Below are 15,079 nucleotides of genomic sequence, written 5' to 3' on the forward strand. Positions count from 1 at the left end.
CCACAACAACCTACCTGATCACAAAGTATATGTCTGTTTACAGTGTGTACTATTTAGCAGTACCTCCACAAGCAAGGCCCCCGCATTTCTATCAGACGTATAAACAACATACAGCATATATGGGCTGAATCAATATTCATTCAGGATGTTGCAGAAAAAGGGCTGCCCTTCTGTTAGCGACAAGTGCTCTGCAGATTTCACTAAGGTGATCAGGTTTTAGGTGGTTGGTTCACATAGGACACAAGTGGGCTTCAGTGAGCCTGCTCCCATATATGCCCCAAGAATCTCTGTGCGATGATGCAGGCACTACATAATATCTTCTGACATACTATCCACGCACGAATACTGAACCTGCTCCACATCAAAGATGTCTTTCAGGATCTGAAGAACTTGATCCTACATTGATCCTCCCTCATACATTTTTTTGAGAATCAGAAAATTAAAATAAATAAATGTACAAAATAATCAATCCTTCCATCCTTTCCCTGTCCTCAACTACTCCATAAACTTACTCCAACTCCCTTGGTCCTCTGACCTAGTTCTTGGTTAATGAAAACATTCTTGGTTTTAACTTCCTATGGAGTTGTATAGTTTATTAAACTGCGATCCTCTCTGCCAATGCAGTGCCACTCTGTTTCATAGTTGTGCCATGTTGGAAGCTAAACTGCCACATGTTTGTGACACCCACTGTTGTCGCTTAGCTTAGTCAGAAAACTAGCTTGATACGACCTTTTAACCTAAACTGGATGAAATCAATATTGTGAGTTGTGAGGCGGTCAAAATTGACTGGAAATTACTGTAGGAACAAAAACAGGCCCAAATTATGTGATTTCAGTTGTTTTTATGATTTTTTAGAAAAAAAATACAGATCCAAAACCAAAACATGCAAGGGCGGTTTTGGCAAAACCAAATCCTGATCCAAAAACCGAAGGAGATACAGATCCAATACCAAATCCAAAACACACATCTCTAGTGCAAATACATAAATTTTTTGGCATTTAACGTAAATACTGGATGCTTTTGCATGTAGGCTACAAATGGTGGATACCTTTATTTTTACATTGCAATTTAAATTTCTGTTTGGCTGCATAATTCTCCATTATCTGTGGATAACAAAATCGCTATTGAAATATCTTAATAGTGCAGTCAAGGCTGTTATTCCTGTGCATTGGAAATCTACTCCTCCCCATCCCTTGAATGATTTCAAAGAATTGAAATGTATAGGTCTATGGATGAAATTTTCAGGTCTTCTCCTGATAAGTTTAAAAAAATATAAAACCCTGACATGTGTAACTTAATTCCTAGTGGTATATTTACTAAAGTGGAGATGTTACCCATAGCAGCCAATCAGATTTGAGCTATTATCTTCTAGAAGGTGCTAGTTAAATGTTAAATAGAATCTGATTGGTTGCTATGGGCAACATCTCCACTACTAAAAACTCTCACTTTAGTAAATATACTCCTTACTCTCTGTTATGCTATGTGGGGTCAGTTTCCAATGTCCTAGCCCCTGGGGGTAACCCCCTAACCTCCCCTCCCCTCCACTACCCTCTCTATCTCCCTTCTCTTTCTATCTTGGCTGGTCGTTCTCTCTTTCAATTTTTCTGCTTTTCTGTTTCTTTTTTTTATTTCTCATTTGATATTTTCTATTATATATTTTCTAGATGTGTATTTTATGTTTTTTCTTTGATCTAATATACCATGGTCCTACTAATGTTTTCTACTCTGTGATATTTTCTCTTCTATTGATGTTTCAGTGTGTTTGGCCCGTACTTTACATTTCATGGGCGACCGGGGCTGTAGGTGCCGCGCGGCACCAGAAACAGGCAACGGCACGCCCTCTTAACTTCAGAGCCTGGAGCTAGCGCTCCACCGGAGCCGCCCTCCCTACGCCCCTGCTTACCTGTCATCCTTAGGTTCAGTTATTTGGTGGTGGACAGGTTTGTGCTTCTGTTTGTCCACATGTTTACATTACATTGACCATAAATAATTTGATTTGGTGCTGGACCACCAACCTGAGGCACCCCTGCAAGTGTCCCCACGGCGCACAGTTTGGGAACCATTGCACTAGGCAATTTTTAATGAGCGGTTGAACGATTACGACATCCTAATCGTTCAATCGCTCGTTAATCGTGCACAAATAGTGCAGTACAATGCCAGAAACGGACAACGATGCGTGCTCCCTCTGGTCGTTTCGGACATCAATCATCGCCTGAACATGCCAGTCAATCTGCCGATGACAGATTGGCCCCGTGCAGGGATGAGGGAGGGTGCCCAACGACAAATCGTCCAGTGTAGGTACTACAGGGGATGGGGAACGACTGTACGCAGAGCCGTAACTAGACTTTTTGGTGCCCTGTGCCAGAAAGAGCATTGGCGCCCCCCTCATTTTTCACTGGGACATAATGCACCCAAAAAAGGGCCATGGCTTCATGGGGAAGGGCCAGGGAAGAGATAGGAAAGGCCAGGAGATGCTGGGGATGAAATAAGAGGAAGCTACAAGCAAGAATGATAATAAACAGACATTTGACAGGCCCAAACAGCGCCCCCTCACCTGTGGTGCCCTGTGCGTTGGCACCGGCCACACTACCCTAGCTACGGCCCTGACTGTACGATTACAATGTTCTAATCGTACTGTCGTTACCCCATCGCCTAGTGGATGTGCACTTTACTTTGTGGACCGAGGTAGCACAGAGCGCTTCTCATCCAACAGCTACTGTATAGGAAACTTCTCTACTTGCCCTCCTGAAAAGGTTTGATACATATCCCCCATAGTCACTCATATTTAGGAAGGGTAATACATATCAACCAATTTATTATTTCTTGTATGCATTAAGTAATTACTATTATTGCGCTGGTGTCCGCACTCTCATTTCTACTAATTTCAAAATCCTCTGGTCAGTGGCATAACTAGGGCAGGACCGTTGGGGCTTGTGCCCTGGGCACCAAGGGCAGCTGCTGCAAACACATCTCCACCGCGTGGCGGCGATGTGTGTGTTAACTAGCAGCCAATGAGAGTCTGTCTGACTCTCATTGGCTGCTGCTGTACACACATTTCCGCCGCGCAATGGCAATGTGTGTATTAACCAGCAGCCAATGAGAGTCAGACAGACTCTCGTTGGCTGCTGCTGCACAGATGTGTGTAAATCAGCAGCCAATGAGAGTCAGACAGACTCTCATTGGCTGCTGCGCTCACTGCAAGAGCTCATGAGCTCCGCCTTACGGCTCCTGCAGTGGGTAATGGGAGAGACATCATGACGTCCATCCCATAATGCAGAGCACGTGGACGATGGCGGGAGCAGTAGCCGGAGCGGGGATTCAGGTGGTTTTTTTTTCTTTACTTGTGTGTATTTGTCTGGGAAGGGGGGGTGGGACTACGACTGGGGGCACTACTGGGTGGGATCTCTCCTGGGGGCACTACTGGGGGGACCTCTACTGGGGGCACTACTGGGGGGGGACCTCTACTCGGGGCACTATATAAAGGGCACTGCCTGGGGGTGACCACAACTGCACTGCACTGGGGGGGGGCTACTACTGGGGCACTGCATAGGGGGGCCACTACAGGGGCACTGCATGGGGGGGCTACTACTGTGTACACTATGAAAGGGGCTTACTACTGGGGGCACAAGGGGCACTGCATTGGGGGGACCACTACTGGGGGCACTGAATAGGCAGGACCACTACAAGAGGCACTGTATAGGAGGAATCACTACTGGGGGCCTGCATAAGGGGGACCACTTCTGGGGGCACTGTATAAGGGGCCCTACTGGGAGCACTGCATAGGGGGGACTACTACTGGGTGCATTATATAAGGGGTTTACCACGGGGGCACAAGGGGCACTGCACTGGGGGGACCACTACTGAGGGCACTAAATAGGCAAGACCACAACAGGGGCACTATATAGGGGGGATCACTACTCGGGGCAATGTATAAGGGGCCCTACTGGGGGCACTGCATAGGGGGGACCACTACATGGGGAACTGCATAAGGGGGATCATTACTTTGGGCCTGCATAAGGGGGACCACTGCTGGGGCACTATGTAAGGGGCACTACTGGGGGACTGCATAAGGGGGTCCACTACTGGGGGCACTGTATAAGGGGAACTAATGGGGGGCTGCATAAGGGGGACCACTACTGGGGGTACTGTATAAGGGGCACTACTGGGGGCTTGCTTAAGAGGGACCATTACTGGGGACATTGCATACTGGGGGTACTGTATAAGGGGCACTACCGGGGGCCCTGCATAGTGGGGACTGTATAGGGGGCACTGCATTAAGGTGCATATGGAATGAAGAAGAATGTTCAGAGTGACGAGAAAGGGTTGTGTGTCATGTTGACACGCCCCATTTTAAGTGACACACGCCCCTTGTGACCACGCCCATTTTTCTGTGTGCGCACATATAGGGGGGGGGGAGGCTCCATTTGTACATTTGCCCTGGGCTCCAAATACACTAGTTACGCCACTGCCTCTGGTGGGTTTTGGACACATTTGGTAGTAAAATGGTCGGCACTAGGTCTGTCTCTGTCAGTAAACCTGAACCATCCAACTTGGGAAAATAAAGATTATCCCAAAAAACAGGGCACCTTTTCCCAGACCCTTTACAACCTGACTTTTTTTTTTTTTAAGGAGGGCAAAAGTTCTGTCTCCAGCCAGAGTAACACTTTATTTTACATCCTGACTATCATCCCCCACAAGGCTGTTGTACATGCTGCTGTAAGTCTTTCCTTTATACCCTGACTGTCATCTTCCACAAGGATGTTATACACGCTGCTGTAAATCTTTCCTGTACCCCTTGATATGGACTGTCATCCTTCTCAAGACTCCTGTTCATGCTGAATTAAGTGTATTCAGTGCTTAAAGTGGGCCTAGAGAGGTGGTGGAACTCACCCCCCCACTAGCCGCTCATGCCCCTCACTCCTCCCCTCACACCCCTCTCCTCATGTACCTAGCCCCTCCCCTTCTTGTCCACCTGGCCCTAGCCCCTCCTATGATCACCAGGTCACTAATGCTCCTGAGAAAAATACACAGGCAAAGAGATCATATCCCTTCTGCCTAGTTCCAGGCACTTAGCTGTCCCAGGCAAAGGGGCCTATTCATCATGACATAATTATCACTAGTGATTATTATGTTTTAAACTCGCTGCAAGTTTAAAAACTGTTTTGGAGGCATTCATCTTTAACCCCTGAGTGTATTATCTGATATGGGACTTTTATATTTGGCACCATATACTGTATACTGGGATGTGGAGTTGGATAACTTGTCTGTTTCTTGCTATACTCGCCGACTTTAAAACCGCCCCTCCGGGAGGGGGCAGCCAGGTTGGCACAGCAGGGGGCGTGGCAGCAGTATAGATGTGTGGTGCAGGGAGCATGGTGGACCAATCTCGTCATTATGAGACCCCCTCTACGCTATACAGTGTCGAGATCACAGGCAATGTAAAGTAGGGGATGGGTCTACAATGACGCGATTCAGTGAGAATCACATCATCAGCCCAAACTGGACACTTTTGCTCCTGTAGGTAAAGTGGGTGACAGCGGGGGGGCGGCTCTGGGAGACTTCTTCACTTGTCCCCAGAGTTTTGGAAGCCTCCCGGCCATTCTGGGACGGTAGGTAAGTATGCCTCATATACCTTAGGGATGCCATTGACAAGGAAATGATGTCGAAGTGTTTAAGGATGAAATGATGGAGGAAGATGTATCATATAAAAGAGTTATTAACAAAAATATTGGAGAAGAGGAATGAAATTAGAATGAGATGCTTCAGAGAAGCAGTTAAATTGGAGAACTCACAAAACAAGCAGTGAAGATATTCTATTCTTGGATAGATGACAGCATATCTGGGTCAGACTGGCCCCCAGGTGTACAGGGGAAAATCCCCAGTGGCACCACCCCCTCCTCTTGGGGTCAGTAACTTGGTGGAGCAGGATCATGGATGAGCTTGGGTACTTGGTTTGTTTCTATGGAAACTACACCAAGGTTAGCCCTCCTGCCAATCAAAGTGAGTGATCCTGACACACCCTTGTCCCCTCTTTTATAAAGAAGGCCTGTTCTCTGCATGTAATCTTTAATATTTGGCCAAGTCCCTCAGTGGTTGCTGGCCACAGCACCTTTAGTAGCTAGCCACACCCCTTATGTTTGGCCCCCTACCACTGTATTCCCTGGTGGGACCTTCATGCTTCAGTCCAACAGTGCTGCTTATCATTACAGTCTCTACATTTAAAAGCACTATAGGGAAACATCTGCCATTTCAAAAGATGTGTTTACTTAACATTCTGTTAACCTATACATTTACAGTATATAGCTGTAGTGATTTGCATAATAAAAACAGTAGCATGTGGTATATAAAGATTAATAGTTACATGGAGCAGAATAAAAGTACATTTCTTTAGTATTAGATTTAGTATTTTTAAGCAAAGTTGATAATGTGTAAGAGAGAACAGAATGATAGTCCACGCCATTTTACTGAGGGAGCATTGCATGATGGGATGCTTCAACAGCTTCCAAAAGGAAAGCAAAATATTTCCTCTCTTTGGTCCCGATGAAAAGTTAATTACATTGTCTTTAAAACATTCTTGGAGATCATAGGTGAAAGTTTGTGCTCCCTCCCTACAGGTGTACTGTTGAAATTAGAGGAAAATAAAAGGCAGTGATTATATTTGGAGAATCAGAACCGGTCAGCAGCCGCTATCGCTGTGATAAGTCTGCAAACATTTCTCAGTCAGTGCTGCCAGGTCTACTAACTATAAATGGTGTTTCCACCCGTGCATCAGCAGACAACTTAATAACAATGTTCTGCCATCATCTTATCATTATATCTGTTTTCTTATACATGGAAGGAAAATCCTTGTTCTCATAAATTGAGAGGTCTCAAATTAAATCCATAATTAATATTTTTACCTAGATTTGTAGAAACCAATGCCGGAGATATATGTGTAATCTGTATCTCCTGCTGACCAATCAGTCCCGATGTGACATGCTGTCCTATAACAATAGTATGGTTACTTAAATTCCTCAAGCTCCAGAAATACAACATGTTCAGAACTTGACTGCGGAAACTGATGGCGACAGTTCCCGGACCCCCTTTCATTCCCATGGGAAGGTGGTCCTGGTTGCAAAGAGGGATCATTTCAGATCCCTCCATGGCCAGTCAGGTATCTCCATGCACATGTTCATGATTAGGCTCAGACCCAGCAGTGCAAAGTTTCACTGCTACAGAAGTAGTGTCAGGGCTCGCGGGAGCAGATGGTTTTCGAGATCAATGTTGAATTACTCCTGTACTTAAGTATCCACCGCTGCAACTCCATACCTCCCAACCGTCCTGATTTCAGTGGGACAGTCCTGCTCTTCGGGTGCTGTCCCGCAGTCCCACCTGTGGGACACTGTGTCCCAGGCGTGGGACTGCGGGACAGTGCCCGAAAAGAGGGGGACTTTGTTACCACCACTACTCTGCCCCTCTGCTATGCAAAGAGCAGTGGTAAAGGAGAATGGATGCCAAGACCATGCACACGGCATCAGTATAATGCAGGGAGGAGGCTGGGGGAGCCCAGCAGCCGCCAGAGTTCACCCCCAGGCAGATTGGACTAAACTGAAAAATACATGTTTTACCGCATTTCCTATATGTTATAAGCACCGAAATGTGATGCTTTCTGGTGATTTGTCCCATCTATGGGCTTCTTATTCGGATGCCCCCTGAAAGGGATCTACTCCATCTCGCCCCGCGGCGCGCACGTCCTTCTGGGTTCCTGGGTGAATATCCAAGGATATTGCAAAGAACTGCTCTTATTGGGAGACCTGTCCTTTGCGATTTAAATTTCATTTCTAAGTACATACTGCGGTAATCAACCGCGTTATGTACCTAATAAGAGGCTGGATGTATCGAATCGTGGATGCGAGGCTTAGTACATCCCACCCCCAGTGTGACAAGAAAATGGGGGCATGACATGCGGTCATGCCTGAAACGGCATAATGCAGGGGGTGTGGTCTATAGTGGACAAGGCCACGCCCTCTTTTCAGACAGGGGACCTGAATATAACATCCTGACTGTTGGGAGATATGCAAGTCGCAGTCAAATACAACATTTGTGTGAAGCCATCGGAAACAATGATGATGAGACCCCTTAATGTTCTCGAAAATTTTAGCCATTCTATCCACCTTGATATATTCCTAACTCATTTAATTACTGAATTCTAAAGTTTTTCTGTTGAAATACTATTATGACTACTGAGTAACAGTGACATTACAGTACCTGAAAAGAGTAATGCTATCAGTGCCATAACTTTCTCCTTAAGGTACTGATTTCACTAACCGTACATATAGTAGAAAAACATTGTTTAAATATTTCACACCTTTTGGTTTTTCTTCCCCACCCCCCGATTATCCATGTTTGCTTTGTATAGTCTTTAGCATATACCTGTAGGTCGTACCATGATCATTGACTGGGAGCAATCTCCAGTACAGACGTTTTTCCAGTAGATGTAGTTTTTGATATTTAGCTGGACCAGGTAGCAATTATCATACCACCATCCACTATAGGAAGTTGCACAGTGAGAGGCGCTCCGGTCTTGATCTTTGTCTTTAGTGGAGAACTTCATGTTGTCATGCACAGAATTTGTGTCAAAGATGGTAAGGCTGTCCGGTGCAGTGCCAGAGTACCTCCCAAGTCTCAATGCATAGCCATTATCTTCTTTGTCAAGGCTGAAGATTTCATAATCTGCATACCACTCCTTATTGGCCTTGTCTTTTAATAGGAAACGTACCATGTAGACCCTCTGGGAGGTGAGCAGGTGAATGTACTCATTACCCAGCCAATGATCCTGCATCACATTGCCAAAACCATATTTGAAGGTTGTCCAGGACTCATGCCAAGTGATTTCAGTATTAATGGAGTTCTTCTGCACTACAGTCCAGCCTTTGCTGTCCTCATCCACATGACAGTAGACTACTATGGGAGGTGATTTGTGGGGCTTGATTACATACACACCACTGGGACTGTCCTTTGGCAGTTTATCGCAGTCTATTGGGAAATCTAAAATACCAAATAATTAAAGTTGCATGAAAAAATACATTGTATCTTTGAAATGGCATTGAGAGATCAAAGCTTAAATTCTGCACTTGGCACTGATTATATATATATATAAAAAACTTATACATAGTACACACATATATACATACACACAAACATATATACATACAGTATACACAAACGCTGGGATGAAAGGACACAGCAGAGAGCGGCTCCCGCCAGCAGCTTATCCCCCCCATGTCCCTCTAGCAGCAGCTCCCTGCTGCCGTGTCTTCTCTCCCACCAGCTGCTTATTCCCCCCTACATGTCCCTCTAGCAGCAGCTCTCCTTCGTGCTTGCCCTGGCCCCTTGTCCTCTTTACGGCTCCTTAGTGCACTATGCAGCAGCGGTGACGGCATGATGTGCCGCAAAAGGAGCCACCGGGACACAGGCCCACAAAGTGAGTAACAGGAGGGGCGGACCGTGGGCGAAGGAGGAACATAGAGCCAGAAACTGAGGAGGGGGAGGCGGCCACAGCCAGACAGAGTGGCTCTCTGTATGTGGGACTTCTGTGCAGGTACGTGGTGGAGGTGGAACTAGTTCCATCTACCATTAGAGGTGATGGAACCAAGTTCCACATCATTCCTGCCTACTTTAACCCCTGGCTATGATGCACTGGAACTATATTGGACTGATCTACTAATATCAGGCTGCAATGCACAATTCAACTATGGACTACTAAGGGCATAACCACTCAGTACTACCTGTTATAGTATTATGCACAGCAATCATGCATGAGAGATTAGAACACCAATACTTGTGATAAGTTTCATTTACAAGTCATCTGCATGTATGCTTTGATAAAGGGCCATAACTAGTTGCCTATTATTGCACCCTGCTGTCAGAATCTCTGCAGCAGTGCCGCCTGGTGTTTCCTTAGGACGTTCCAGATAGTGACAATGCTGCCCTTACAGCACACCGGAGCATCCTGAGGATGCTCCAGGCATTACTGTAATCACCAGCTCCCGGCGCCGGGTGCAGGCCACGCCCCCTCCACATGATGTGGTACCGGGAGCACTAGGTATGGCACTGCTTTGATATATGCAGTTATTTATATTGACTCAGTACACCCACTCTGTTCCAACACATGCCGCCGCTATAAGTAAGATGACCCAGCATATGCATATGTCGGGTCACCTCCATCCTGACCGCCTGCTGCCCCTGTGCCGCCCCCATTCCTACCCCTGCCGCCGCTATAGTAAGGTGACCAGGCATATGCCAGGACACTTCCTCCCTACCGCCCCTCCACTCTGCCCCTACCCAGCCCCTCGTCATTGCTGCCAGCATCCACACAGATACCGCCACATGTGCAGAACAATAAAGAAAAAAGAAAAACAAAGACACAGAGAAAAAAAAGTGAAGGCAGGAGCGCTGAACCTGGATATACCGCTTTGCTAAACAGGTAAGTGCACATAAATTGCTACTTATCATAACTATAGATCGCATTGAAGTGACAAGTAACACTTCTATACCACAGATCTTAATGAATAGACCCCATTCTCCTTAACTTAACATATTTCAAAACACTCCTTTCACTTTGTAGTCAGACAGCTTACCAATAGAGCCATTTGCTCCTACAAACAAATCCTGGGAATTCTAACTGTATGAAGCTATTTCACATTCATTAATTTAAAACCGAGTCACACCTGGGATTCAAACCTATCACCTCTTACTTTGCAGTCAGTCACCCTACCAATGGAGCCAATTGCTACTAGAATAGAAATATGTGAATTCTAACTGATTGAAGCTACTTCAAATTCTTTGTGATTTTAAATATAGTCAAACTTGGGATATGAACCCAGCACCTTACCAATGGAGCCATTTGCTTCCACAAAGGATGTCTGTGAATTCTAACTAAATTATGCTAATTTATATTCTCCTTAAGAGTCTATTCATAGAGCAGAGAAAAGCTCTGTTTTGTGGTAAACAAGACTTTTCTCTGCTTACAGCTTTCACAGAGCGGATTTCTGTGGAGAAGTTCATTACTTCTCCAGTGACACTCAGTTTGGGCGGTATGAACTATTACCTTTCGTGGCTTTGATCTGTGTTTTCTGTCTTTTTTTACCAATTCGCGAATCTACTAATAAAGTTTTAAAAAAACAAAACAGTTTCCGCATTTCTTTGTTTCCACGATAGTTTCGTGCCGTAACTTCTGTCCATTGGCGGCAGTGGAGAGACTGTAATTATCATATCTATCAATACATTTCACGGTGGTTTCCTTGACAGGCTGTGATTATTTTTCTCGTCTCATTGAGTTGGCAAGTTTATATAAATATATATCCATATCATCTTGTTTTTATTCATAAAACAGCCGCATTCAGTTTTCAGTCAAATCTCATAATAATCCAGAGGTAAATCTTGTTTGTTGGCCCATAATAAATGTGAAAAAAAGTCAATATGTAGATAAAGGGGCACTCATCAGAGCAACTTGCAGGCAAAAGTAGGTTTAATGCTTACATATATATTCCAGAAAGCTTGTCATATATATATTTGTTAGTGGGTATATATAAATATGCAAATATATAAATATATATATACTGTATATATATGAAAATTTACTTATATGCATATATATATATATATATCTACAATAGTTGGAGTGTGTGTCAGAGGCTGGGATATCACAACCACAACACAGCGCATGCGCAGTGTCTGTAAGAAGAGAATCGAAACTCTTCGTACCAGCCAGTAGTGACCGCATTTGCAGCTGTCAATAAATAACTATAGTACATTCAGAGATATTACCGCATCCTGAAAAAACAAAAACACAAATTTCACATGAAACTAACACAAAATAATTGGGCTAAAAATGTGAACCTTTGTACATCTTGCCCTTTGTAAGGTGAGTGCAATTCACCATACGATAGTATGGAAATGTGCATTCCGTTCCGCTTTGCATAATTCACTTGCCATGTCAGGATGGCATATGGATGCTTGTTAGGAAAGAGAAAGACAGCTATCTTCCTGCTTTCTCCCAGGTTTCTCTGCCCCCTTCAAGGACAGCAGCCAATCAGAGGAGCCCAGGGCATTTGCATGTGCCGTTTCTCCTCCTCTAAATGTGACTGCCTGCTGCCCAATCTGTCCTGCCGTGCCCCCGCCTCTAACCCACCGATGCTGCCACTATATATTAGTTAGGTGACCCTACATATGCCGGGTCACCTACTCCTGACTGCCCGGCACCCGCTGCCACAGTGCCCCCTGAATGGGATCGTACATCGCATCCCAGATCAGATGGTTCTGCAGGAAGATCTGGGGATGCGATGTACGACCCGCGGGAGCGCGCAGCACGATATCATGTACGACATCGTGCCCATACATGACACGATATAGCACCTATATTGCGCCGATCCATCGGATCGGCACGTATATCGTGCCGTGTATGGCCACCTTGTTGCCCTGTGTGTATGGTATACAATCGGAAAACCGGCTGCCTTAATACCGACAGCCGGCTTCCCGACTGTCATATCCCGGCGAGGGTCTAGACGCCTGTCATTTCCCCGACGCCGGGAGACCGGCGCCCGGCATCCCGATCGAAGGGATGCCGGGCGCTGCGAGCGGATAGCCGCAGGGGGGGGAGGGTTAGGTTTAGGGCACCCGAGGGGGGACTTAGGGTCAGGCACCCCCCCAGGAGGGTTAGGGTTAAGCTAGGGGGAGGGAGGGTTATGGTTAGGCACCCCCGGGGGGGACTTAGGGTTAGGCACCCCCCCGGGGGACTTAGGTTTAGGCAGCGAGGAGGGGGGGTTAGGGTTAGGCACTTAGAGGGGGGATTAGGGTTAGGCACAGGGGGGGAGGTTAGGGTTAGGCACCCCTAAGGAGGGTTAGGGTTAGGGGCTTAGGTTAGGTTAGTTTATACTTACCTTAGGGACGATCGGGATTTCCAGCACTGTCGGGCTTCTGCTGCCGGGCTCTGCTGATCTGTCGGTGCCACTACCGGGAATCGAACTGCCGGCCATGCGGCAGCCGGGATTCCATACCGATGACCCCGTGTGTATGACCCCAGATATCGGTATAGTTCCTCAGTTAATTGTTGCATTTTACTTTGTGGTGTTAATTAAAAAACATAACCAGAGTATTAGCATACTTATTTACTGTCTGTCTTAATGATATTTGCACCAACAATGCGGTACCTGAGTTTCACTGGCAGGCTATTCAGGCTAAGCAGCTTTTAGTAGTCACTGAGAGAAACACACACACACACAAATATAACACACACACACACACGTACACATACATACAATGTCAGAAGGATGGCGCTCACTACCAACTACTCCATAATGCGCGCCCCTGCTTCCACTCTGAATATGTCGGAGATTATTTCACATAAAATATATAAGTATAGTTATATTTACCAGGCGGACAAGAAGTTAAATCTCTATACATTTACAGTTTGTTTCCATAATACAGTTTTAAATAGCAGAGAGGGGAGCATATGGCTCTTTATACCGTATATGTGATGTGCTCACCTTTTTGACCTGCTAGATCATCTTCAGCAGCTAACACCAAAGGCAGACACAAAATGCAGGCTGCCAGGGACCAATACATTGCTGCAGGCCGAGGATCTACAACAGACAATAGCGAGTCAGTATGAAAGAGAAAGACTGTACTGTACCTGCTGCAAATAGTAAGGAGACATGGATACAGGGAATGAAAAGACCACTTTCTTGAAAGGTACAATAATTGCTTATATCTGCTGTATTAGTGCTAGTAAGGGCTTCCCAATGTGAAGGTCTGAAGTAATCTCACCCATTGCTTCTCTTGAGACTTTAAACGTACCAGGGAAATTACTCTCAGAGTATATAGAAATAATTAGTCTCCTCCCAGACCCCAAGCAGCACAGCAAGAAGATAATGCAAATTACTATTGGCAAAAACAGTGTCACAAAGTCCATTGAGTTTCTGACCTTTTGCTTAAGGTTAACATTTAATACAGATGCAAGTTTAAAGGGACAGTAGTATACAGACTGGAAAGTCTGAATAAACATGTATGATCTTCTAACATCCTTTTCACAGATTGGTGTAAGGAAACAAATGGGCACCAATGTTTGCATCAATCTCTATTGGGATGCAGTCATAATGCCGACAGTCAGGATGCCAGGGCTTAAAATGCCGGAATCCCAACACCTGTCAGAATCCCGGCACCAGCATCCCAACGGTAAGTAGTGGGGTTAGGGCAGGCTTGTCGACCTTCTGGCTGCCCCTTCCAGGAGGGAGCAGCCAGATCGGCATGACAGTGGGGCATGGCCAGCACAAGGAGGTGGGGCCGGCCAGGTTACGAGCATTTGTGGGCGGGCCACACAATCACGTTATTTTGGCTCCGCCCTGCTGCACAATACCTATATTACAGGCATTGTGAAGCAGGGGGTTGGGCCAAAATGACGCGATTAAGCGTGAATCTCGTCACCGTCCCCCGTGCAACGGGGGTTTCAAAGGTAATTGCTGGGGGGATAGGAGGGGTGGGCAGCAGCCGGGAGGATTGTCTGCCTTCCCGGGAGGTCGGGAGTGGCACCCGATTTTCGGGAGGCTCCCGACCAAATCGGGAGAGTAGGCAAGTATGGGTTAGGGAGAGGGTTAGGGATTAGGGTTAGACACTAGGGGTAGGTTAGGGCATAGTTGTGGGTGGCTCTCCCGATTTTTCAGGTAACCCCCCCCCCCCACACCTCCGGAAGTATAAGCACTTCTCCCGCATTCTGCCCACTTCCTAGTGAAGTGAACAGAATGGGGAGAATATTGGCGGGCAGTCCGTGCGTAGGCGGCGGGTTCTTATGACACGATTCAATGAGAATCGCGTAATTTAGCCCCGCCCCCTAATTAAATATGCAACGTTCATAGCAAATTCCTGTGAGGGGTGGGGCTTAATGATGCCATCTGTCCGGCCCCACCTCCACTTACTTCTCCTCCCCGGCCTTCTTCCAGGAAGGGAGTCTCAGATGTCGGTAAGTAAGGTTTAGGGTTAGGCACTAGGGGAAGGGTTAAGTTTAGGCTGCAGGGGGGGTGGAGGTTAGGTTTGTGATACCCTG

At 46.2% G+C, this 15,079-nt stretch overlaps 1 protein-coding gene across 2 annotated transcripts in view; it reads left to right on the forward strand.

The window, feature by feature from the left end:
* The window catches only part of LOC148538496 (fibrinogen-like protein 1-like protein), a 91,928-nt gene that overhangs the window by 42,550 nt on the left and 34,299 nt on the right, over nt 1–15,079 (forward strand). Inside the window, exon 1 of one of the 2 annotated variants that reach the window (XM_088454086.1) lies at nt 14,176–14,214. The exons of the other annotated variant lie outside the window; for it this stretch is intronic. The gene's annotated coding sequence lies outside the window, so the exon portion shown is untranslated. Of the gene's footprint in view, nt 1–14,175; nt 14,215–15,079 lie in introns of those variants that run through there. 2 annotated transcript variants of the gene reach the window in all.

The sequence above is a fragment of the Taudactylus pleione genome, unplaced genomic scaffold, assembly GCF_031769625.1.
Source record: "Taudactylus pleione unplaced genomic scaffold, aTauple2 ptg000040l, whole genome shotgun sequence".
In the NCBI taxonomy this organism is placed as follows: Eukaryota; Metazoa; Chordata; class Amphibia; order Anura; family Myobatrachidae; genus Taudactylus; species Taudactylus pleione.